Source organism: Scylla paramamosain, unplaced genomic scaffold, assembly GCF_035594125.1.
Source record: "Scylla paramamosain isolate STU-SP2022 unplaced genomic scaffold, ASM3559412v1 Contig8, whole genome shotgun sequence".
Taxonomy (NCBI): Eukaryota; Metazoa; Arthropoda; class Malacostraca; order Decapoda; family Portunidae; genus Scylla; species Scylla paramamosain.
The window spans coordinates 936,334-963,428 of record NW_026973673.1 but is presented as its reverse complement, the minus strand read 5'-3'; the positions used below and the strand labels follow the sequence as shown (position 1 = coordinate 963,428).

The 27,095-nt window shown below is 39.8% G+C and overlaps 1 long non-coding RNA gene across 1 annotated transcript; it reads right to left on the bottom strand.

The window, feature by feature from the left end:
- Positions 1-1,448: 1,448 nt before the first annotated feature.
- LOC135096894 (uncharacterized) lies at positions 1,449-25,094 on the bottom strand. Its single transcript, XR_010265146.1, has 7 exons — positions 23,073-25,094; positions 22,749-22,899; positions 21,658-21,821; positions 21,248-21,385; positions 18,024-18,746; positions 9,140-9,530; positions 1,449-1,559 (listed from the first exon to the last, which is right to left on the bottom strand). It is a non-coding gene; the product is annotated as an uncharacterized LOC135096894 (long non-coding RNA).
- Between the last annotated feature and the right edge of the window lie 2,001 nt (positions 25,095-27,095).

Genomic DNA, 27,095 nt, shown 5'->3' with positions numbered 1-27,095 from the left:
TGGAAGAAGCTGGTCCCCATTGCCTGCAGGGGAGGGTCTGGGTGAGCTGGAGAGGTGGCGACAGAGACAGGCATGGCATAATAGTGTTTCCCTTGCCTAAAACTATCAGGGAGAGCTATGACAAAACTGACAGGGAGAGACATGACAAGACTGACAGGGAGGCCTGACAAAACTGACATGGAGAGACATGACAAGACTGAGAGGGAGGCATGACAAAACTGACATGGAGAGACATGACAAGACTGAGAGGGAGGCATGACAAAACTGACAGGGAGGCACAACAAAACTGACATGGGGACATGACAAAATTGAGAAAGGCATAACAAAACTGACAGTGAGAGGCATGACAAAACTAAACAGATAGGGAGGCATGACAAAACTGACAGGAAGAGACAAGGCTGAGTGGTTGTTCTGTTACCAGCAGGAAGAGACAAGGCAGAGCAGTTGGTCCTTTGCCCCAAACTGACAGGGCAAAGTACAGAGCTCCAGTGCCTCAAACAACACAAAACAACACACAGCCATTCCTTATATTCCCTACACAACACAACACACAGTCATTCCTTACATTCCAAACACAACACGACACAACACAACACAGCACACAGCCATCCCTTACATTGTCCAACATGGGAAGGAAAGCCTGAGGATGGGTGGGGTTCTCAGGCAACAGCTTGTAGCCGGCTGCAGAGGTGTTGAGGTTGGCTGGGGGAACAAAGACACCATCCACATAGGTGTCATAACGCTGAGGCTTTGGGAAGATGAGCAGGACAACGGCCTCAGAGGATGGACTGTGTGGCAGGTGCAGACGCAGCACCTGAAGATGTGATGTGAGTGGAGGGTCAGTGTGGTGAGGTTAGGTTAGAGATGCAGCTCCTGAAATAATAATTGATTGGGTTAAGTTAGATTAGGTTGGCTTAATGTTGGGTGAGATTGTGCTAGGTTGTGAGGTTAGGCTGGGTTAAATGATGTTAGGTTATGCATCAAAAAGATTGGTGTAAATTGCCTGCTGTTTATCTCCAATTACTATTATTATTATACCACTGAAAATTACTACAACTACTATTACCATAGCTACAATCACTGTCTACTATTACTACTACCACCATTACAACCACTACAACACCATTACAAGCACCACAGCAGTACCTGAAGGGGTGTGCTGGTCATGGCCATCTCATATGTCATCCCTGTTGCCACAACGGAGAAGAAGGTTGAGATTTGCTCCTGATACATGTAGCCAGCACACCAGCCTCTGTCCATCTGTCCATTGAGGAGGTCCACGTACCCACTAGGGCCTGGAGGAGGAGGAGGAGGAGGAGGAGGCATTAGTAACACTCACAAAAAATCCCATGTGGAATTGACAATCTGGTAAATAGATTTATAAGGACAAGATAAAAAAAAAAAGTGGTTTGTGTTGACAATGAGGGTGATGGGGGAGAGGCGCCGCACCTCAGCTTCTGTGTCCATGCTCTCAATGATCATGAGGTGGTGATGGAGTGAGAGGCACTTCCATGCTTGCCATGATGGAACCACAACACAGGAAGCATCATGGACAATGCCTGTGGGATAAGACAAAAGGAGAGTACGAGGAGTGGTAAGGGATCTCAAACAACAACAGGTCTTTAATTTTTTAACTGCCTGATTTGGGTGCAGTGTGTGTGTGTGTGTGTGTGTGTGTGTGTGTGTGTGTGTGTGTGTGTGTGTGTGTGTGTGTGTGTGTGTGTGTGTGTGTGTGTGTGTGTGTAAGTGTGTGTTGCAGAGCTGTGTGTATATCTGACACACACACACACACACACACACAAACACACAAAGTTTGCAATGTAGGTACAAGCAGAAGAGGTAATTAGTGGGTCTTGGAGGTTGTCTGGAGATGAAGAATATAAAAATGTATGGATAAACAGGGATATGGATGAGATTGAAAGGTTGAAGCAAAAGGAGCTGATAGATGAGGCTAAACAAAAAGACAAGTTTTTCTGAAGAGTAAGAGACATGAGAATAAAGAAATGGTACATCAAACAGTATGTTATACTAATGTAAATGGATTAATGTCAACAAAGATGGAATTAAATGAGTTATTAAACAGAACCTCACCAGATGTTGCTGTATTATGTGAGACAAAATGGAAAAATGAATGGGGAACTCCTGACACTGGTAAATATGATTTATGGGTGAAAAACAGAAGTGACAAGGGAGGAGGGGGGAGTGATCATTCTGAAGTGTGTTGAAGTGGAGAGGGTAATAAAAAGTGAAGACAAGTCTGAAATTCTACAAGTGATGATTAGAAGTGGAAAAGAAAGGATAATGAATTATGTAGGAGTGTATGTGCCACCTGTGACCAATGCTTGGCAAAAAGAAGAGCACGAAGAGACGTTGGTAGATGTGTTAAAAGGTCTTGAAAAGATAGTGATGGAAAGTAGTGATATAGTTATTGTTGGTGATTTTAGTTGTAAGGAGATAAAGTGGGAAACACTGACAACTACTAGAAGTGAGACCTCATGGAGTAATAGACTGTTAACCTGAACAGTGGAAAACTTGATGACTCAGTGGGTAGACTGTGATATAAGATTTAGTGGAAGAGATAAACCATCAAGACTTGATTTAGTGTTTACCAAGGACATGGAAATTATTGAAACAATACACTATGATAGCCCTCTAGGTAAAAGTGATCACATGTTGATGGAATTTAATTTGAAAAATGAAAATGTAATTAATCACTGATGAAAATTATAAGGTAAGAAGATTTAAATATAGTAAAGATGATTTTGAAAAATTAAGAAAGTAGTTTGTTGCCATGGGCTGGAAAGACTTTGAAGATGTAGATGTTCCAGAAAATGAGATGAATTTATAAGGAAATATAATTCTGCTGTGGAGAAATTTGTACCTAAAGGAGGAGTGAGATGTAGAAAGGGTAAAGAATGGTTCAATACATAATGCAAAGAAACTACAAATTGTAAATCAAATGCTTGGAATAGATGGAAGAAGAGGAAAACTGAGAGCATATGGGAGGAATATACTGATGCTAGAAACAAGTACATTGAGATAATAAGAATGGAGAAAAGAAACTACAAAAGAGATATAATAGATAAGTGTATAAATGAACCCAAACAGGACATGGTGGATGTTATGAACAATAGTTTCAGATTGTTATTTACTGTGGAAGGGGAGTTTGATGCTGGAAGGGATAAGTTGGTGAGATATATACTGAGTGCAGTCCCAGTCAGTTATGAGGAAATATTAAAGATGATGGAAAAACTTGAAGTAATTAAAGCATCTGATCCAGATGGAGTACCAAACAAGATATTGAAGACCAGTGTCCTTGAATAGTGTTTTTTTTTTTTTTTATGTAGGAGGGACACTGGCCAAGGGCAACGAAAATCCAATAAAAAAAAAAAGCCCACCGAGATGCCAGTCCCAGAAAAGTAAAAAAATTGAAGGATAAGTGTCTTGAAACCTCCCTCTTGAAGGAATTCAATTCATAGGAAGGTGGAAATACAGAAGCAGACAGGGAGTTCCAGAGTTTACCAAAGAAAGGGATCAATAATTGAGTATAATGGTTAACTCTTGCATTAGAGAGGTGGACAGAATAGGGGTGAGAGAAAGAAGAGTCTTGTGCAGCAAGGCTGTGGAAGGAGGGGAAGCATGCAGTTAGCAAGATCAGAAGAGCAGTTAGCATGAAAATAGCGGTAGAAGACAGCTAGAGATGCAACATTGCGGCGATGAGAAAGGCTGAAGACAGTCAGTTAGAGGAGAGGAGTTGATGAGACGAAAACTTTTTCATTCCACCCTGTCTAGAAGAGCGGCATGAGTGGAACCTCCCCAGACATGTGAAGCATACTCCATACATGGACGGATAAGGCCCTTGTACAGAGTTAGCAGCTGGGGGATGAGAAAACTGGCAGAGACATCTCAGAACACCTAACTTCATAGAAGCTGTTTTAGCTAGAGATGAGATGTGAAGTTTCCAGTTCAGATTATAAGTAAAGGACAGACCAAGGATGTTCAGTGTAGAAGAGGGGGACAGATGAGTGTCACTAAAGAAGAGGAGATAGCTGTCTGGAAGGTAGTGTTGAGTTGATAGATGGAGGAATTGAGTTTTTGAGGCATTGAACAATACCAAGTTTGCTCTGCCCCAATCAGAAATTTTAGAAAGATCACAAGTCAGGCATTCTGTGGCTTCCCTGATTGAAATGTTTACCTCCTGAAGGGTTGGACGTCTATAAAAAGACATGGAAAAGTGCAGGATGGTATCATCAGCGTAGGAGTGGACAGGGTAGGAAATTTGGTTTACAAGGTCATTGATGAATAACAAGAAGAGAGTGGGTGACAGGACAGAACCCTGAGGAACACCACTGTTAATAGATTTAGGAGAAGAACAGTGACCGTCTACCACAGCAGCAATAGAACGGTCAGAAAGGAAACTTGAGAGAAAGATAGAAGCCATAGGGGGGTAATTTGGAAATCAAGACTTTGTGCCAGACTCTATCAGGAGGTTTTGATATGTCCAAGGCAACAGCAAAAGTTTCACCAAAATCTCTAAAAGAGGATGACCAAGACTCAGTAAGGAAAGCCAGAGGATCACCAGTAGAGCGGCTTTGACGGAACCCATACTGGCAATCAGATAGAAGTTTGTGAAGTGACAGATGTTTAAGTATCTTCCTGTTGAGGATAGATTAAAAAACTTTAGATAGGCAGGAAATTAAAGCAATAGGACAGTAGTTTGAGGGAGAACGGTCACCCTTTTTAGGAACAGGCTGAATGTAGGCAAACTTTCAGCAAGAAGGAAAGGTAGATGTTGACAGACAGTGCTGAAAGAGTTTGACTGGGCAAGGTGCAAGCACGGAGGCACAGTTTCAGAGAACAATAGGAGGGATCCCATCAGGTCCATAAGCCTTTCAAGGGTTTAGGCCAGCAAGGGCATGGAAAACATCATTGCGAAGAATTTTAATAGGTAGCATGAAGTAGTTAGAGGGTGGAGGAGAGGGAGGAACAAGCCCAGAATCGTTCAAGGTAGAGTTTTTAGCAAAGGTTTGAGCAAAGAGTTCAGCTTTAGAAATAGATGTGATGGTAGTGGTGCTATCTGGTTGAAATAAAGGAGGGAAAGAAGAAGAAGAAGCAAAGTTATTGAAGATATTTTTGGCTAGATGCCAGGAGATATTTTTGGCTAGATGTCAGAGTCATGAGGGTAGTTAGATCTTGAAAGATTTTGACACTTTCTATTAACGAAGGAGTTTTTGACTAGATGGAGAACAGACTTGGCATGGTTCCAGACAGAAATATAAAGTGCATGAGATTCTGGTGATGGAAGGCCTAAGTACCTTTTGTGGGCCACCTCTCTATCATGTATAGCACGAGAACAAGCTGTGTTCAACCAAGGTTTGGAAGGTTTAGTCCGAGAAAAAGAGTGAGGAATGTACGCCTCCATGCCAGACACTATCACCTCTGTTATGCATTCAGCACACAAAGACGGGTCTCTGACACAGAAGCAGTAGTCATTCCAAGGAGAATCAGCAAAATACCTCCTCAGGTCCCCCCAACTAGCAGAGGCAAAATGCCAGAGGCACCTTTGCTTAGGGGGATCCTAAGGAGGGATTGGAGTGATAGGACAAGATACAGATATGAGACTGTGATCGGAGGAGCTCAATGGAATAGAGAGGGCGACAGCATAAATAGAAGGATTAGAGGTCAGGAAGAAGTCAAGAATGTTGGGCATATCTCCAAGATGGTCAGAAATACAAGTAGGGTGTTGCACCAATTGCTCTAGGTCGTGGAGGATAGCAAAGTTGAAGGCTAGTTCACCAGGATGGTCAGTGAAGGGAGAGGAGAGCCAAAGCTGATGGTGAACACTGAAGTCTCCAAGAATGGAGATCTCTGCAAAAAGGGAAGAGTGTCAGAATGTGCTCCACTTTGGAAATTAAGTAGTCAAAGAATTTCTTATAGTCAGAGGAGTTAGGTGAGAAATGTACAGCACAGATAAATTTAGTTTGAGAGTGACTCTGTAGTCGTAGCCAGATAGTGGAAAACTCGGAAGATTCAAGAGCATGGACATGAGAGCAGGTTAAATTGTTGTGCACATAAATGCAACATCCAGCTTTGGATTGAAAATGAGGATAGAGAAAGTAGGAGGGAACAGAAAAAAGAGCTACTGTCAGTTGCCTCAGGCACCTGAATTTCAGTGAGGAAAAGAAGATGAGGTTTAGAAGAGGAGAGGTGGTGTTCTACAGATTGAAAATTAGATCTTAGATCACAAATGTTGCAGAAGTAAATGAAGAAAAAATTGAGGGGGTGTCAAGATACTTAGGGTCGTCATCAGCAGAGCAGTCCAACCAGGGGACATTTGTGGTCCCCTCCCCAGATGAGGACTCCAAAGCTGGTGTAGGAGTTGCCATGAATTTTGAAATTTTGAGTGAAGGTTGTGTGTGTTATTAGGTGCTTGTAGTTTTGTGTGGAGGAAGAGAGTTGTCTTTATAGGGCAGGCTGTGACTGCCCCCTTGTGTTGTGAGACACAAAAGGAAAAGTTCAGTGAGATCACAGCTAGGTTTAATGATAAGTTCACAGTACCCCCTGATCCAGTGCTTTAGACCTCACTGGGAGTAATTATTGTTTTAGCAGGTGTCTACTGCCTCCTCCTGAAGAAAAATTATGTGAAAGAACAATAAAGGAAAGATGGATGGAACACTTGGAAAAAGATGAAGTTTTAGTAAATTGTCAATTTGGATTTAAAAGGGGAAGATCATGCTCCATAAACTTACTGTCCTTTCATTCAAAGATAGTTAATATTGTGCAGGAGAGAGACGGATGGGTGGATGGTGTCTACTTAGACTTGCAGAAAGCAAAGTACATCCCAAAGATTGCTAAGGAAGATTAAAAAATTATGGAAAATTTGGAGGAAGACAGCTGGAGTGAATGGAGGATTATCTGGATGATAGAGAGATGAGAACTGTAATACAAGACCAGAATTCATCTTGGCTAAAAGTAACTAGTGGTGTCCCACAGGGGTCAGTTTTAGGACCGATAAAGTTTGTAATATATGTGAACGACATAAATGAAGAAACAGATAGTTATATGAACTTATTTGCAGATGATGCTAAACTGATGAGAAGGATAGATAATGTAAATGATTTAAATAAGATAAATAGATGGAGTGAATCTTGGCAAATGGAATTCCATTTGAGTAAATGCAAAGTAATGGAGTTTGGTAAGAGTAAGAAAAGAATACAATATTATTATGATATGGATGGTGTGAAGTTAAAGAAGTCAAAAGAGGAAGTAGATTTGGGAGTAACAGTTACTGAAAATTTGACACATTGATAAAATTACTGGAGACAGTGAAATTGTTAAAAAGAATAAGAATGGCACTCATATTTGGAAGAAGAAATGATAAAAAGTTGTTGATTTCCATGATAAGACTAAGACTGGAATATGCAGCAGTGGTGTGGTCTCATCATACAAAGAGGAATATTATAAAATTAGAAAAAGCAAAAAGAGCAGTCACTAAGATGGTTTCAGAGTTGAGTAAATTGACCTATGAAGAGAGATTAAGAATGTTGGAAATTCCTACCCTTGAAAATAGGAGAGAGAGAGGAGATTTAATAAACATCTATAGAATGATAAATGGTATGGAAAATGTGAAGAAAGAAAGTTTTTATAAATTTAGACACACAGAGTACAAGGGGTCACAGCAAGAAGTTGAAGAAAGTTAACTGAAGAAAGAGACATTAAGAAGTATAGTTTTCCTCACTAAAATGAGAACAAATGGAATGAACTCAGTGAAGACGTTGTCAATGCCGAAACTGTCAGTGCTTTTAAAACCAAACTGATAGATATAGGGACAGGGTACTATGAGATTACTCCCCTCCCATACACCACAACTAGGTAAACACAACTAGGTAAATACACACACACACACACACACACACACACACACACACACACACACACACATGGAAGTGAGAGAGAGAGAGAGAGAGAGAGAGAGAGAGAGAGAGAGAGAGAGAGAGAGAGAGAGAGAGAGAGAGAGAGAGAGAGAGAGAGAGAGAGAGAGAGAGAGAGAGAGAGAGAGAGAGAGAGAGAGAGAGAGAGAGAGAGAGAGAGAGTGTGGGCTCGCTCACTCTGAGTTGCCAAACATCATTTCAAGACATATGGGTGCAAAATACAGGCTGCCAAGATTAAAAAGAGCCTTCATATCATATGATGTAAGTCACAGTTACATGCTGTTCATCATATGATAAATGTTGCAGTTTATGGGTTAAGGACATTAACCTAACATAACTAGACCTAAACCTTAATAAAAAAAATAGAGTCCAAGGTGTGGTTTGCAGACCTCCTCTTCCTCATCCTCAAAGGGTACTGGTGCCATCGATTGTTCAGCACTCAACTAATTTTGGCAAAACACTGTGCAATCTTAAGAATTGTATGCCTTGCTTATGGAACTGCATGATAAAATCCAAGTATTTAAATTTGTGTGCACTGCACTCAGTTGCCATTGTGACACTGAGTACCCTTGTGGGTAACTAGCTGACTGCTGTGGCTGCAACATATACACATGGTGACTGGCTGAAAATAAATGATGCATTGCCTGGAAGTAAGTGACATTTAACGACATTCTAATGTCATTAAAAGTACAGTTCTCATTTGCTGAACAAAAGAGATGCAAGAGAGCATGCATCATTACATACTGGAAACAAACATACGAACACATGCATCACACTATATCTCTCCAAGTAAACCCTGTCAGCATGGACTTACAATTTGTGACGCAGTGTACGATGGATCATGTCACTAATGTAACTGTGAGTGACCCTAAAACAACCCTCACACCCATATTGTACAGTATGTATTCATCACCAATATCCACATAATTTAGCTGCTTCATGAGGAGCTGCTATAGCTAAGATTATTCAATGTCACTATCTCCTTTTGAAAAAGCATAATATTTTGAGCAGTAAAAAAATTTATCTCAGTCTGAAAAATTATCATGATCAATATATTTACCAAGAAGTGGCCCCAAAAAACAGGTATACACTGTCACTCTATTGCAGTGTCTTGCATTGGCTAATGATCATAGGGATCTTCCTGGGGAGGGAGTGGGAAGATGGCTAATGTGGGAAAGGAAGGGGTAAAAGAGAGGGCTGAGGCTCACCTGCGCTGATGTTGCTTGGTCAACTTCACATAAGGGTCATTTAGCTGTCTCGTCAACCAGTCCTGTGAGCTTTTACTTTTTCCTCTCAGATTTTTAGGCACAGTCTTGTAAGCAGCACATGATGTACAAGAGTAACAGCTGCCCTGTACAGTGGCAGTGTGTCTTGAAGCCATCACTCCCACTATCCTGTTGTGTTCTTGTTCTTGTTGGGGATTTGAGGGGCTGTGCAGGCTGTGGTGCCACAACCTCTAGAGGCCTGGAGGTACTGGCAGCAGGCAAGTTATCCAGTTATATTCTGGTGAGCTGCTGGAGGAAGACCCTGGTATGGTTAAGTGTCTTGAAGGCCAAGCTGGGGTCTTGGAAACCACCCAAGAGGTCTGCTAGTGATGGCCTGTGGATGTGGAGTAATAACACTGAGTGGAGAAGAGCAGTGTGGTGGGAGAGGTGGTGAGAAGGACTGGGTGGGAACTGGCTCCAGAATGCATGTTGCAAATGTTTAAAATATGTATGCAATCATTAACATTATTTTGGAAGTCTTGCAAATGATATCTACGAATGAACAAAATATTGTTTTTGATGGCATAAAACGCACCTTTTTTCTCCCCCAAAAATGTCTCAGAAAATGAGCCTGCATCTTATAAGACCAAGGTTCAGCTTTGGGACAGTGGCCAGTGGTAAGTCTGTGGCAACAGTGGCCCTTAGATCAAATCCCAAAACATCTTCACATACATAAACAAAGTGATGATCAATTCTATACCACAAAAACAACTCTTTTTTACAAGATAACAATGCATAACAGGTCATACTTACTAGTAATTCACATAAAATAACACCAGTCAGGAAGAAATTAGGTGATGACTCTTACATTTCATGTACCAAAACAAACTTGCAGTTGGTTGTAAACCAAACCTGGTGACAACTGCAGGATTCACTGCGCTTCTTAGTATGGTGCCATTATTCCTTGAGGTAAGACACACCTCCATACAACTGGAATTGTACCTATCTTTTAAGATTCTTACCTTGCATACATGTTCAACAAAACTTGAAGCTAATGAGAAACTATTGCATTCTTAAAAAATAGCTTACTACCTAACAAAATAAATGATTTTATAAGTGAAGAGAGTGTCATGAAGTAGGGCGACTTATGGTGATGGTTTGTACTGAATATTTCAAATAAAAATACATTGTAGAGAATAAGGTGAATCTGTTTTCACACATCCTTATGCTTTGAAAATGTACTAAAATATACAACTAGGATCATGTGTAGAATGATGATAAAAAAATGTGATGTACAAACTTTATTACAATCTGGCCTCTGACAATGTCACTGTCTATGCTACATTTGTTTACATCTCACAGCAGGATTAGTCTAAGTACTGGTGTTGGTAGGTCCTAGCAAATATTAAGGTTTTTTAAATGTAAAATATTGAGATCTAATAAGGATCTGAATACATAATTATAAGAGGGTTTCAAATGTCAGGTGAAACCCTTCACTTCATATTCAGAGCTTAAACCTGTTTACTTACCTTTTTTTTTTATGCCTGCCCAAACTGAGGTGCGTCTTATTGAGTCCATGTGTCTTATAAGCCATTAATTATGGTATAATGAAATACGAATAAGTGTCTGCATCCAGCATTTGAAGAAACTGCATAAACAATATGGAAATATTTCATTCATGCTGGCTAATATTAGGCACTGATTTAGTGTTGTCATAAGCTCAATAGTTTTTTGTACTCCAATTGGTATATATATATATATATATATATATATATATATATATATATATATATATATATATATATATATATATATATATATATATATATATATATATATATATATATATATATATATATACTCGTATATATATATATATATATATATATATATATATATATATATATATATATTTACGCAAGCCCAGTGACACATCATAAAGAGTTAAGACTGCTAAACAGAGAGGGAAACCTGTGACCATAGTCCTCATGAGTAAATAAAAAAAAACTTATGTCCGTAGATATGCAAAATAACTTGTTTGCTGATTGTACTACATGTAGCCCTTCATCTCTCAAATTATAATGCAATATTTTTCAGGCACCAAAGATTTTTCAAGGGGAGTGCATTAATGATGCATATATCGAGTTTGTCTAAATCTGAAATGTTTGAGGTGCATTTATCACATTTAAACCTAGTCAATTTCACATAAAGCAATGGCAATCAAGTGGAATAGAGAAGCTCCAGTGGGGAATTATATGAAACAGACATTTTCTGATGTTGCTGTATCATATGCTTAATTGCCATACTTTTAAACCTTCTGCCAATGCTGGTGATCACCTGGCCAAACTGCACCAGACAATCAAGATAGTGGGGAAGTCCTTACTTTAAAAAAAATCCAAAGTTCACCAAGGTTGTCAATCAGCGGGGTGGGCAAGCATGAGTGGTCACCAATGCTTACATCTCATATTCTTGCCCAACTCAGCACATCACTGACAGAAAAAAATGTATGAGAAACACGAATTTGTTTACATCTGCTGCAGTCACCATGGCAACCAGCAAAGAAGTGACGGTTTGTTGGGTTACTCCTTTATCATTTTTTGATAAGGAAATCCTCATTAACATGGTAAAAGAGCATATTAATGTAATAAATAACAAGAACACAAAGTTTTATACAGTAAACAAGAAGGCAATGGAGTGGCTAAGAAGTTTTGTGATGAGTGGGCATCACAAGACTCACCAGCACGTGAGGAAAATGTGAAAAAACATCAGAAATGGATGTGAAACATTGTTTGACATTGTTTATGATGCTATATAATGCATGGCAATATGAACTGGGTGACATTGATGTGTGTGTGTGTGTGTGTGTGTGTGTGTGTGTGTGTGTGTGTGTGTGTGTGTGTGTGTGTGTGTGTGTGTGTGTGTGTGTGTGTGTGTGTGTGTGTGTGTGTGTGCGTGTGCATTGTACAGGGCACAAGCCAAAGTTTATTTTGTCCTGTCTCCATAACCATATTTATCCAGTTTCTCTTTAAACATGTGTACACTGTTTGCCACAACCACCTCTTCCTTCAAATCATTCCAGATTTCAACAGTTTGATACAGGAAGCTGCATTTCTTGGTGCCGCTCAAACATCCACTCTTCTTTATTTTCTTCCCATGTCCCCTCGCCCATCTCTCTCCCTCCTCCATCTGTGATAGCAAGTCAATTCGGTCTATTCTTCCTATATTGTTTACTAATTTGTACATTGTTATCAGGTCTCCTCTTACTCTTCTCTCTTGTAGCATTGGTAATCCCATCTCTTCAAGTCTTTCTTCATAGCTTAAGTCTTTCAGTTCTGGTACCATCTTTGTTGCTATCCTCTGTATTCTTTCCAGTTTCTGTATATCTTTTTTTCCTATTTGGAGCCCAAACTATCGCTGCGTGCTCCAATTTAGGTTATATCATTCTTGTTATAATTTTCTTCATTACTTCTCTATCTAAATAGTTAAATGCCACCCTAATGTCTGTTAAAAGGCTGTATGTAGAGCCAAATATTATGTTTATGTGCCTTCTTTTTCTTCATGATTTTTTTGTTATTATTTCTCTTCCCATTTTGTAATTCAATGAAGATATCTTTTTACTTTTTCCTATTTCCAACACATGGCATTTTCTGGCATTGAATTCTAGTTTCCATCTTTGGCTCTATGTATGTATCTTGTCAATATCCTTTTGTAACTCCTTGCAGTCATTTTCATCCTTTACTATTTTCATTATTTTTGCATCATCAGCAAAAAGGTTTATATAACTATTTAGATCCTCTGTCATATCATTTACATATATTTGAAACATAATAGGTGCCAACACAGATCCTTGTGGTACCTCACTTGTCACTTTGCGCCAACTTGAATTAGCATCTCTGATTACTGTTCTCAATTCCTTCCCTTGTCAATAATCTTCTGTCTATCTCAACATTGCTCCCTTTAGCCCTCCTTCATTCTCTGACTTCCACATAAGACTTTTGTGTGGAACTTTATCAAATGCTTTTTTAGAGATCCAGGTGTACTGCACAAACCCATCCATCCCTCTCTTGCACTCCATCTATTACTCTTGTATAGAAGCTCAGTAGATTTGTGACACAGGATATCCCTTTCCTGAATCCAAATTGCTTTTCTGTAATTATCTTTTCATCTTCTAAATACTGCACCCATCTGTCTTTAATCACTATTTCACAAAGCTTGCTTACAATACTTGTTAGTGACACTAGTCTGTAATTCAATGGTTCCATTTAACTTCCCTGTTTGTATATTGGGACTTTGTTAGCTCTTTTCCATTCCCTTGGTACTTTTCCTTCTCTCAACAAGCTGTTAATTATATCCCATATGGATTTTTCCATTTGTTCTCTGCATTCTTTTAATATCCATCCATTTACTTGATCTGGTCCCACAGCTTTTCTAACATCCAGCTCTTCAGCAGTTTCTTGATTTGTTGTCTCTTTACTTGTATTTCCTGTATTCCCTCATTCTGTGATACCACTTTCAGTGCCACAAAATCAGTTTCCTTTGTAAATGTGGACTGAAAACTCTCATTCATTAGTTCACTCATCTCCTCAGTAGTTTCATAAATTCTTCCTTCTCTTCTTAACTTGTTTATGTCATCCCTATGTTTCATTTTCCTGTTTATGTATCTGTAGAAGAGTTTGGGCTCTTCCTTGCATTTTCTTATTATCTCACTTTCAAAATTTCTTTCTTCTTCTTTTCTTATTATACCATATTCATTCCTTGCCTTTCTGTATTCTTCCCTAGTATTTGTGTTCAGTTGTCTCATCATTTCCTCCAAGCCCTATCCTTTTTCCTTTTTGCTTCTACTCACCTGCCATTATACCATTCATGCTTCCAAATTTACACTTTATAACTTGGCACAAACTGTTGCACCCCCTCTCTATACTTACTCAAAAATATCTCATTTTTCTTGCACTACTTTACCTTTAAATAGTTCTTCCCAGTTAATTTCTCCATAAAATTTATTAAGTTCTGCAAAGTTTGCCTTAGAATAGTTCTGTCTCCCATTTCAAAATTGTTCATTCCTGTGCAACACTTTTTCCTCCTGTGGCATTATTTCTATTGTCACATGATCACTTCTTCCCAGTGGACTCAGACAATGTATACTTGGTCTACTTTCTGGGATTTTTTGTAAACACTAAGTCCAACTGTGATGGTTCTTCTTCTTTGTATCTTGTAAGTTCGTTCACCCACTGTCTCACTGTATTCACCATCATGGTAAGCATGGTATGCTGGTGATATCACCATGCACTTTTTCACGTCTTTTCGTAGACGTCCAACCCTTCAGGAAGAAAACAGTTCATGCAGGGAAGCCACACAACGCCTGACTTCTGATCTCTCAAAAATTTCTGATCGGAGTAAAGCAAACTTGGTATTGTTCAATGCCTCAAAAACTCAATTCCTCCATCTATCAACTCAACACAACCTTCCAGACAACTATCCCCTCTTCTTCAATGACACTCAACTGTCCCCCTCTTCTACACTGAACATCTTTACTTATATTCTGAACTGGAAACTTCACATCTCATCTCTAGCTAAAACATCTTCTATGAAGTTAGGTGTTCTGAGACATCTCCATTATTTTTTCTCACCCTTCCAGCTACTAACTCTGTACAGGAGCCTTATCTGTCTATGTATGGAGTATGATTCACATGTCTGGGGGATTCCACTCATACCAGTCTTCTAGACAGGATGGAATCAAAAGCTTTTCATCTCATCAACTCTCTTCTGTCTTCAGCCTCTTTCTCATTGCTGCAATGTTGCATCTCTAGCTGTCTTCTACCACTATTTTCATGCTAACTGCTCTTCTGATCTTGCTAACTGCACGTCTCCCCTCCTCCCATGGCCTCACTGCACAAGACTTGTTTCTCTCACCCCTGTTCTGTCCACCTCTCTAATGCAAGAGTTAACCAGTATTCTCAGTCAGTCACTCATCCCTTTCTCTGGTAAACTCTGGAACTCCCTGCCTGCTACTGTATTTCCACCTTCCTATGATTTGAACTCTTTCAAGAGGGAGGTTTCAAAACATATATCCTTCAATTCCTGACTACTACTTCTGACCCAATCCAGGTCTGATATCACAGTGAGCTTTTTTTTTATTGGATTTTTGTTTCCCTTTGCCAGTGTCCCTCCTACATAAAAAAAATAAATAAGTAAATATATATGAAAAATAAGTTCACTCCATGACCCAACATTTTCTTTCACTTCCATCTTCTGCCAGTTCATTCCTTTAGTGTTGAAGCTGCCTACTAAAAACACTTTGTTACTTTTCCTTATCATTTCCTGTGCTATTTCTTGTTTTTAGTTGTATAGTTTTATATCCATCAGTCTCCCATGCATTAGTTTTTGGTGGTATGTACATCACAGTAACTTTCCTTTTTTTCATTTCATTTGATCTTAATCACAACACTCAAAGTCTCTTAGTATAATTTCCATTAAATAAACCACATCTGGTTTATTGTTCTTTAGATAGCCTTTAAGTTCCATTTGGCTCAACACCAAACCATCTACATTAGTATACATAATCTTTAAACTTCTGCTTGGTGTGGTATCTTTGTGGCACCATTTCCTCACTTTCATGTCCACAACTTTCCAAGCAAATCTCCTCGCTTGTTCTTGCGTTCTCTCCTCATTTTTTGACTGGGCCTCTACTCTACTACTTTCCTCTACTTTACTCTTTCAGTTTACTTCTCTCTCCTTTATTCATATTTATTCATTCCTTCTACTTTTGCCAATTTTCTTGTTCTTTGCAAGACATATTTCACTGCTGTTTGTGCCATGAATCTTATTTTCATTGGTCTTGTTCCATTTTCATTGTATTTTCCAATCCTGTAAACCTCTTCAATTTGTTCAACTATCTCCTCTCCTTCCTCCACCACTTCTGCTATAATTTCCTTAGTCTTTTTTGCCTCTCCTTTCTCTCTAGCTATTTTCATTAGTAAGTTCTTCTCCTTGACCCCAAATACCACCACAAACATCTTTCTCTGTACGATGTCTCTCACAAGATTACTTTTTTTCCTTTATTATTTTAATCAATTGCTTTTCCATGTCCTTATTGTGTTCCTGTTGCTGTTGCCTTATGATCTTATCTATATTCACCTTTTGTTGTTGTTCTCTCTCTTCTTTCCAACTTTTGACTTCTGCTGTCACTGACTCTTTCACTTTCCCAACCTTAATCTCTCTCTCTCTCTCTCTCTCTCTCTCTCTTGTAAAGCTTTCTTTAACTCCTCATTCTCTTCCTTGAGTTTCTTGATTTCTTTATAGTACTTCTTGTTTAAGTTCACTATTATTGTCACCTCTTCTCTCAGTTCTTTGTTTTCTTTTTCTCTTTCCATCTTCCTCTTCTTCATCTCTATTATATCACTGGATATCTTTTTACATTGCCACCACCCACCTCTCTCTCTCTTCCTTCCATGTCTTTATTATTGCTAAGTTATGAATTTATCATATTTTCACATTTTCTTCAATTTTCCATATTTGTTTATTTGTATAAGCTACACTGAGGTCTTCTTCCTTGAAACCCTCAAAAATATTTGCTGTGTCCGCCACCATCTTCCTTCTTGGTATCACTGACAAGACAATGTTTACCCATACACTACTCTCCCATTCACCTTTTTGCTCACTTCCCAATTTACACTTCACTTCCCCTGCACTCACACATCACACAATTCCCTCTTATAGACAGGACTCAAGCTCGGGCACCCTGTACAACCAAAACTTAGGTAACTCCTTAGAGCTGCTGTGGATGTGTCCAATTAGCTGGGCAGCACAGTGTGTGTGTGTGTGTGTGTGTGTGTGTGTGTGTGTGTGTGTGTGTGTGTGTGTGTGTGTGTGTGTGTGTGTGTGTGTGTGTGTGTGTACTAACAATACAGGGTGTACCATGAATTAAGGTACATACCTTAGGATATGATAGTTCAACTAATCCTAAGTCAAAAATACTCTATACACACACATGTTGTTTGCTTTATTTTGTGAGAAATTAACCTGTAAGTTGTGTGTTGTGGGAGCGGCTTCCCTGGGATCAGTTTCCTGATGAAGGAAACTGTGGAGATCCACAGGAATAGCCAGCAAGATCCCTTCACCTAACACCAACGGATTTCTTTCCTTTGGGGACTCATGAAATCCTTGGTATACAAGAACAAATCACGTTACAGAGAGGAGTTGATTCACAGCATTAAGGAAGCTGCAGAGCAGATAAGGAATGACAGGAGCAAAAAGATGCACTTTGGCTATCACTTGATTGACAAGGCTTGCCATTTAAATGTCAAGATGATAACTGTCAAAGGGGATGACATTTGCAGTGAACTGCCATGTGTGTTTTAAAAAGTAGCACTGAATAACCGCTGTATTGCTGTGTTACCTGCACATTTTCTTCACTGGCACATACAAAAATTTAATCTGTTATTTGCTATTTCCTGTAAGGATTTGACTGCATACAATGTACACAAAAATTTATCACTTAATGCTACGCAGCATCACGCGAGTACGTAGCGAGCCAAGGAGGGGAGGAAGGAGGCGGAGGCACACCCAGGCAAGCAGCTCCCGCAACTCACAACTTAGCTACACATTAATTTCTCACAAAATAAAACAAAACAGCATATGTGTATAGAGTATTTTCAACTTAGAATTACTTGAACTATCATACCTAAAGTGTGTACCTAAACTTGCAGGACACCCTGTAAAAACTAAGCAAAACACAACAATCTACTGCTAAAACACAGGGCATTACAAGCTTAATTCCTATACAGTTATTTCCAGTAGTCAGGATAAAGTCAGGTTACACTGGTTTAGGTAACATAAGGTAAGACTAGATTCACATGCATACACGTGCAGGCACACTATATGTACACACCAGCATATGTGAGGAACTGGTACAGCCTCTCCTGGGAGTCCACGTACCTTCCTATCTTGGTCACTTCAGACGCGCCTCTTCTGGTAATGCAGACAGTGACATTCATTCGCCTCCAACAAAGGCCCTGTTATGAGAGTTAAGGATGTGAGGTAAGGCTACAGCTTGAAATGTGCATTCCCCAATATCCCAGTGCCTTTTCTTTATTAACAGGCTCTAATAGTGTTTGGAGCTCCCGTGATTGGAGTGGTAATTTAAAAGGCTTTAGTGGATGTTATTAGGGTTTTCAAGGGCATTTTCATGATTCAAGTAATGGTTTAATAAGGTTAGTAATAGTTTAACAGACTTTAATGGATGTTACCAGGGTTTTCAAGGGTGTTTTTATGATCAAGTAATGGTTTAGTAATGCTAGTGACAGTTTAACAAGTTTCAGTGGATGTTGTCAGGGTTTGCAAGGATGTTTCTGTGATTCAAGTAATGGTTTAAAAGGGTTAATGATACTTTAACAGGTTTTAGCACATGTTGTTATGGTTTGCAAGGGTGTTTTCATGATTCCAGTAACAGATTAAGGAAGGACAGTGATTAAAACTAAACTAAAAACTCCACAACACAACACATACTTGGTAAAAACATTCCCACTCTTAGCTTCACTGGAGACAAGATCAGTGTGGTCAAGCTTGCAGTGTTTGCTGTTGTGGAAACTGCCATGAAGATCCAAAAGAGAGCCTGGCAATGACCAAAGAAGAGCTACTGTCTCAATAGTAGGTGACCTTGCCCAGCCATACTAAGGAGAGAGTGACACAGGAGGATGAGGAGATGAGGAGATGAGATGAGGCATGAGAGAAACATGTAGAACTGGGAGAGAAAGGGAGGAGGAGATGTGTATGAGTGCAATACATGCTGTGGGTGTAAGGGGATGACCTCTAATGAATGGAAGAAGGGAATAGAGTGCTAGAGAGAGAGAGAGAGAGAGAGAGAGAGAGAGAGAGAGAGAGAGAGAGAGAGAGAGAGAGAGAGAGAGAGAGAGAGAGAGAGAGAGAGAGAGAGAGAGAGAGAGAGAGAGAGAGAGAGAGAGAGAGAGAGAGAGAGAGAGAGAGAGAGAGAGAGAGAGAGAGAGAGAGAGAGAGAGAGAGAGAATGAGAGAATGAGAGCATGCAAGAACAGAAATAAATGGAGAGAAGAATACTGAAAGAGATGAGAGAATGAGTTAGTGCACGCAAAAATGAGAAAACATGCATAGACAAAAAATAAATGAAGGTCAGAATGATGAGAGAGAGAAGGATGAGAGGAGGAAGAGAAGAGATAAGTGGGGAGACGAATGCTGAGAGAGAAATCGGCGAGGTGATAAGACGCATCGTGGGTAAATGCGTCATGACGGTGGTCAAGGACGACGTAAGGAGGGCAGCGGGGAACCTGCAAGTATGTGCAGGTCAGCAGGCAGGAGGGGAAGCCGCCATCCACGCTATGAGGGAAATGTTCAGTGAAGACAATTGTGAAGCGGTGTTATTAGTGGACGCCAAAAACGCTTTCAACACTATTAACAGAAAAACAATGCTTCACAACATTCGAGTAAAATGTCCCTCTCTGGCACAATATGTAGAAAACACATATAGTGACCCCTCGGATTTGTACATATGTAGTAATAGTGGTAATAGTGTTAAGGTGTTAAAGTCCATGGAAGGGACAACACAAGGTGACCCAGTGGCCATGGCGATGTACGCCCTCGGACTTTCAGTGCTGCAACAAGTTATCTCATATGGGAAAACGAGTGTGAAGCAAGTGGCGTACGCGGATGACCTGTCAGGGGCCGGCAAAATAACAGACTTGAAAAAATGGTGGGGCTTAGTGAACGACAATGGTCCCATCATAGGGTACACACCCAATGCCGCTAAGTCCGTCCTTATTGTAAAGCCTGAACACTATGACAGTGCAGTGGATAGCTTCAGTGGCAGTGGAGTTATAATAACAAAGGATGGACAACGGCATCTGGGTGCTGTCATCGGAACAGAGGAGTTCAAGAAGGAGTACATAGGAGAAAAGGTGAAGGAGTGGATACATGAGGTGGAAGTCCTGTCTGACATGGCCAGGACTGAGCCTCATGCAGCCTACTCTGCCTACACCCACGGCTTGCAGCATCGATGGAGATTCGCCATGCGCACCATCCCAGGCATCAGCCCTCTCCTTGCACCACTGGAGGTCTCGATAAGGAACACCTTCCTCCCAGCGTTACTGAGATACCACACCATCGGAGATGGGGAAAGGGCGCTGCTCGAACTTCCACCAAGACTGGGCGGGATGGGAATCACCTCCCCTGAGAAGTTGGCGACTGTGGAGAACCTCAACTCCCTCAAGCTCACCAGGTCCCTCACAGAGAAGATCATTGCTCAGGACGCACATGGTGAAATAGCCCAAAGTGCAGTCACTGAGCAAGGACGAATTATATCTAGAGATAGGCAACAACATCAACGAAACTGTCTCGAAGACCTGATAAACATCCTGCCTGCAACCACAGTGAGAAAAATCCTCACTGCACAGGAAACGGGAGCCTCTAACTGGCTAACGTCACTGCCCATCAGAGCGAAGGGCTTCAGCCTCAACAAACAAGAATTTGTCGACGCCATTGCTCTGAGGTACGGCTGGCCGATGGAAGGACTCCCCAGTACTTGTGTGTGTGGCTCCCCCAATGACGTCAACCACACCATGACGTGCAAAAAGGGGGGATTCGTATGTATCAGGCACGATGAGGTGAGAGATCTGACCGCCAGCATGCTCAGGGAGGTGTGCCACGATGTCTCCACTGAACCGACCCTGAATGGTCCCCTCCCCAGATGGGGACTCGGAGGCTGGTGTAGGAGTCGCCATGATGATTTTGAAATTTTTGAGTGAAGGGTGTGTGTGTTTTTAGGTGCTTGTAGTTTTGTGTGGAGGAAGAGAGTTGTCTTTAGAGAGCAGGCTGTGACTGCCCCCTTGTGTTGTGAGACACAAAGGGAAACGTTCAGTGAGGTCACAGCTGGTTTTAATGATAAATTCACAGCACACCCTGAACAGTGCTTTAGACCTCACTGGGAGTAATTATCGTTTCGGCAGGTGTCTACTGCCTCCTTCTATAACTAATGTCAAGGTTTGTCACACTGTTTTCTTATGTAATACCAGTAACCAATTGCAGTCACATGAAAATCAATAAAATACATGGTTGGGTAAACATGTAATGCAATAATACTATATACCTGAAAAATCTGAAGCAGTAGCTGAGGATCACTCCATTCGCATCACAAACAAGTTGGATTTTCAGAGGGAGTGATAGCTTTTCCAGTTAAAGTAGAGGGCCTTGTCCACTCTTCGGGCCTTGATGGCAATGTGGGTGCCTGTGCACACAAAAGAAAGTATTAGATGATCATGATACACAATAGCTACATATATCTATCATATATATATATATATATATATATATATATATATATATATATCATCCCTGCACTGGATATGCACACAGTATACATAAGATATGAAAACTTTTTAATGCTTAACAAGAACTTGAGGTTGCGAGATACCTTTCACTCAAAGTAAACACTGATGAAGTGATAGATTATAACAATAGCAATAAATTTTAAACAAAATATATTATTGTTAATCTTACTATCAATGGCCCCAATAACTCTTAAGAAATTTTCGGTCCTGAAGAACTGCTGTGCAGTCCTCCTTTGATCAAGGTGTGTTGAAGGCATCTTGATTTCTTGCACTGACTTATCACTCAACACGATGCACACACACTCGAAGACCCTGCTGACGCTTGCGTAAGTCCTGAAAGCAGATTATAAGCCATTAGTTTTCATTTTATTTGTTTTAAATAAGATACGTCTTTCTGCTGTAAGCAAAAAAAAAAAAAAAAAAAAAAAAAAAAAAAAAAAAAAAAAAAAAAATTGGCAACAAATTCAATGATCCCTCTATATGTAGTGCACCATTCAAGTACACCCAGGTGTACTTGATGGCACGTTTGGTAAGGTTAGCATCATCCCTCATCCCTCCTTATTAATTATACACTCACATATTTTGACACTAGGAACTAATCTTGACATATTCCTAACACTGGATTACAACTTTATAAACCGTGGCATGCAGTAGATTGGCTTTTATGCCTTTTACCCTTGAAAGTCAGCCACACTTAAATATTATTCACCATATTGAACATCAGTTTATTCACCTACAAAAGTTATTAATGGGATATTGTGCAATTTGTAAAAAAAAAAAAAAAAAAAAAAAAATAGTAGTAATTGTTTAGAGTCCCCTCTTGTCCTTATTACACGTCTATCCTCTTCCATTCTTTCGCATATACCTCTTGATAAACCTGGAAATATAGTATAAGGTTGGGGGAGATGTGCCCCCGTCCTTTAGGGGTGTTCCAGAAGTTATGCTAACTTATATTAGTGTCCTTAAGGGTGGGTCTAGCCCCCGTGGTTACGTTAGATTAGGTAATGTTTCATATAAAAGTGTACGGTGACTAACCTAACCACTGTTAACCTCTGGGTGGCCTTCGCCCATCCCCTGAACCCACTGAAGAACAGGGTCACTTCTTCCTCGCCTTAAAGTTACGTTTTGTGTACCTAAAGGTATATGCGAAGAATGTAAGAGAATAGACCAGTAATGAGGTCAGGGAAAGGGCTCCCTGACAATTTCCAAAACAGCCAGCCCCTGTGCTGAATGAAGCATGCAACACCAGTATCATCTTACCTGCAGTGTCTCCAATGACGTTTTGGAAGGACCCACTGGCAAACAATCTCAGGGCCAACAAAACTTGGGTGTGAGTTGGTAATGCCTGGCTATGCCTTGTTCTTCTCTCCAGCTGAGACTGCATCTTCTCAAACAAGAGGATTAGGTCTGCCTAGGGAAGTGGTATTTGAGCATCAGCTCATTATCACTCAATGCCAAGAAATCAAGGCGATTCCGAAAGCGCCTTTCTTGCCTCAAGGCACGAACGTGGAAGTATGCAAAGAAAATATCCAATATATGCAGAAGTTAGTTAACTAACTACCTTGCTACCATGGCAATACCAACCTCTTATGCGTTCTTGGATACCATTTGGCTGCCGGAGGTTGATAATAACCGTTTCGTGGATCTGGCCCCTGATGACTGGGAAAATCACTGCTGGGAGCAAACTTGGAAAGATGACCTTGGGCGAGTCCGGACATGAGAAGGGCTGGGTGGGGAGTGGTGGTGGCGATGAGGCTTGACCTCGAGTACTCGGATGGGAGAGTTGGGGGTGGCTCGGAGAAGGAACCAAGGGATACCCACAATTCAGGAAGAAGCATGAACGGCAACCAGCAAAGAGGAGCGGCGTGATGAGTAGGAATAGGCGGCGACAGGTGTGATGGCAGACAGGTGTGACCACGGGGATGAGTCAGGAGCGGAGAAGAGGTAGAAGCGGCAGGGAAGATAGCACGTGTAGAGTGTGGTGACCCACGATTTGAGCGTGGTAGGAAATGACAACGCCTCGCAACTTAATAATAATAATAATAAATACTTTATTGTCACGTATAATACATGAAAATTGCTTCATGAGCTCTCAGTAAAAGTGATAAAACCGCACATACGTCATACACTCCTCGTACTACTCACACACATTGGTCATTTACAGGCCACAGGAACAAACCCAGTCTGTGCTACTGGTAGATTGTCTGTTGTTCATTTAACATTTTAATACTGCTAGGTACAAAAGATCTTGAATATCTTGATGTTCTACAGTATAATGACCTCAACCTTCTTCCAGAGGGTAACATTTGATAATATTGGTTTAAAGGATGAATGGGATCATGTCGTACTACCTCACATCTCCGGACAACTGCTTTCTTATAAATTTCTACAAGAGGGATGATGTTCTCAACCCCAAGTTTCCCACAATTTTTCATTATTTTACAAAGTTTGTTTTTTAATTCAATGTTACAATTTCCGTACCAGCAAGTTATATTAAACGAAAGAACAGATTGTATTATTGCTGAATAGAATATATCCATAATCTTTCTGTCAATTCTTAGTTTACTTAATTGCCTTACAAAATACATTCTAGAATTGATTTTTTTGTAAAGTGTCTCAACATTATTATTAAAAGAAAATTTATCATCAATTATTGTTCCTAAGTATTTATATTCCTTGACTCGCTCCGATTTTCTTCATTGTATTTTTAATGGAATTGGAAGGCTGCTGGTATTCCTGAGTTGCCTGGCGAGTTATGAAGCTACAGACATCATGATGACGCGAATAGTTTGCTTTCTACTCTTCTGGTGGGTGCTACAGAGCTGTTCTGTGAGTGTGGCCGCTGTGTCTACCCGGACTGATGAGCCGCCGGATATAAACAAACAGCAGGAACGACTGATTTATGGCAAGGATATTCTGCTAACGTTAGCAAAGTCTAGCAACGTTGAGACATTTGCTGTGACCGTGCCAGATGCTGTGAAAAGGAAGGTGTTGCATCCAGAGGGAAAAACTAGAAATAACAAAAGGAGAGGAAGGCGGGGTGGTGTGAGGGTGAGGTGCAGACGACGCAGCGCCCGGCTCTCTCTCCCTATGTGTGTGGTCGGAAATGTTCGTTCAGTACGGAACAAGTTTGATGAACTTAGTGCTTTGTGCAAGTGGAATTATGCATTCAGAGAGGCATCTATCATTTGTCTGACAGAAACTTGGTTAAGTGGTGAAAACGATCCCGACTCAGCATATCATATTGATGGGTATCAATTAATAAAGAGCGATCGAACCCCAGACTCAGGAAAAAGTGCTGGTGGCGGAGTGTGTGCTTACGTAAACAACAGGTGGTGCAGGGATATAACTGTGATTGAGAAAGTCTGTAATGACTGCATTGAATACATGACACTTTCCGTGAGACCTTACTATTTACCAAGATAATTTAACAAGATTTTCATAATAGTAGTTTATATTCCTCCAAAATATGTGGATATAAAAAATGCAGAAAGTCTGTTATATGATGCTGTGTGTAAGACTGAAAATATGTCACCTGAAGCAGTTAAATTAATAGCAGGAGATTTCAATGGTTCTAAATTTCAGAGTTATGTTCCTCATTATCACCAGTATATTGACTTTGCTACAAGAGAGGAGAAAATATTAGATCATTATTATTATAATATAAAGAATAGTTATAAGGCAAGTAAAATGAAGCCCCTCGGTTTGTCAGACCATGAAATGTGCCTCTTAACACCTATTTATAGACAAAAATTGAAAACTTGTAAACCTGTCATTAAGAAAATATATGAGTGGGATGACAAAGTGAGCGATACTCTGAGAGGCTGTATGGAATTGACAGAATGGAACATACTGTATGATGAAAATGCTAGTATTGACGAGAATGTGGATGTCTTAAATTGCTATTTATCTTTTTGTGTGGAAAACATTTTGCCTGTCAAGAGTGTTAAGTGCTACCCTAACAATAAGCCCTGGTTTACGAAAAGTGTGAAAAATTTGCTACATGAGAAAAGACAATGTAGGTTACGAAATGATAGAGTCAACTTAAGAATCATTCAGAAGAAAATTGATGATATGATTAGTATGGAAAAAGAAAAATACAAAAGGAAAATAGAACATTGGTTTGAGAAAGATACAAAGGCTGCTTGGCAAGGTTTGCGTAACATTACTGGAATGACTAAGAAATCCGTGTGTCCAGATATTACAAATGTAAAGGATTATTGCAATGAATTAAATAAGTTTTATTGTAGATTTGATGTCCAGGATTATTCTTCAGAACAGAACAGCCTTACTGAGTTTTTACATAACAAGGAACATGGAATATTTACTGTAACGTGTGAGGATGTACTAGAAAGTTTGAAAAGAGTTAAGAGCAATAAAGCGGCAGGGCCTGATAGAGTAAGTGCTAAGGTAGTAAGCATTTGTAAATACGAGTTGGTTCCAGTTTTATGCAGAATTTTTCAGAGTTCCTTGGATCAATCTTATATACCTAAACTGTGGAAGACATCTGAAATTATTCCAGTGCCACAACATCAAACCCCTAAAGGTTATAATGATTACAGACCTGTAGCCTTGACATGTATATTTATGAAATGTTTAGAAAGTGTTATTAAAAAGTTCCTGTTTCTTGAAGTGAAAGACCAAATGGATGTTTATCAGTTTGCCTATAAGAAAGATAGGTGCGTGGAAGATGCTACGTTATCAATTATAAATGATATACTTCGATTTCTGGAAAATGTAAGCAACAAATCCAGTAAACACTTTGCTAAGGTGTTGTTCGTTGATTTTTCAAGTGCTTTCAACACAATACAACCTCATGTGTTAATGGAAAAACTTATAAGTCTTAACGTGAGTCCACCACTTGTTCTATGGATACGCGAGTTTTTGATAGGTAGGGTGCAATATGTAAAGCTTAAGGACCAGATCTCTGACTCAATTGTAACAAACACAGGTGCGCCCCAGGGTTGCGTATTGTCACCACTACTGTTTTCTCTTTATACAAATGATTGTAGAAGTCAAAATGAGTGTACTAAGATATTCAAATATGCAGATGACACTGCCATTGTCTCTCTCTGTGTAAATAATGATGTTATTTATAGAGAAGAAATTAACAATTTTAGTACATGGTGCAGGGATAATTTTTTAGAATTAAATGTTAACAAAACTAAGGAGATGATTATTGATTTTAGTAAGACTCCCGTACAACATGAACCTTTGGAAATCAATGATGAAACTGTTGAAGTAGTAGAAGAATACAAATACTTTGGAACGATCATAGACAATAAACTCAACTTTTCCTCTCACATAGATAAAATATATAAGAAGGCAAACTCAAGGATGTTTTCTGTTAGGAAACTATGCAAGTTAAAAGTTGGTAGTAAGATAATGGATTTGTTCTACAGTAGTATACTACAATCAGTTTTTTCATTTGCTATATGTTGCTGGTATGGAAATAGTACTGTGGAATCTAAAGGTAAACTAAGCAAGATAATAAAGAAATGTAGCCGATTAAAAGTAAAAAATACAAAACCATTGTTGGAACTGTATAAACGAGCGGTTATTCAGAGAAGCAATATCATAATAAAAGACCCCAGTCACCCATTGCAC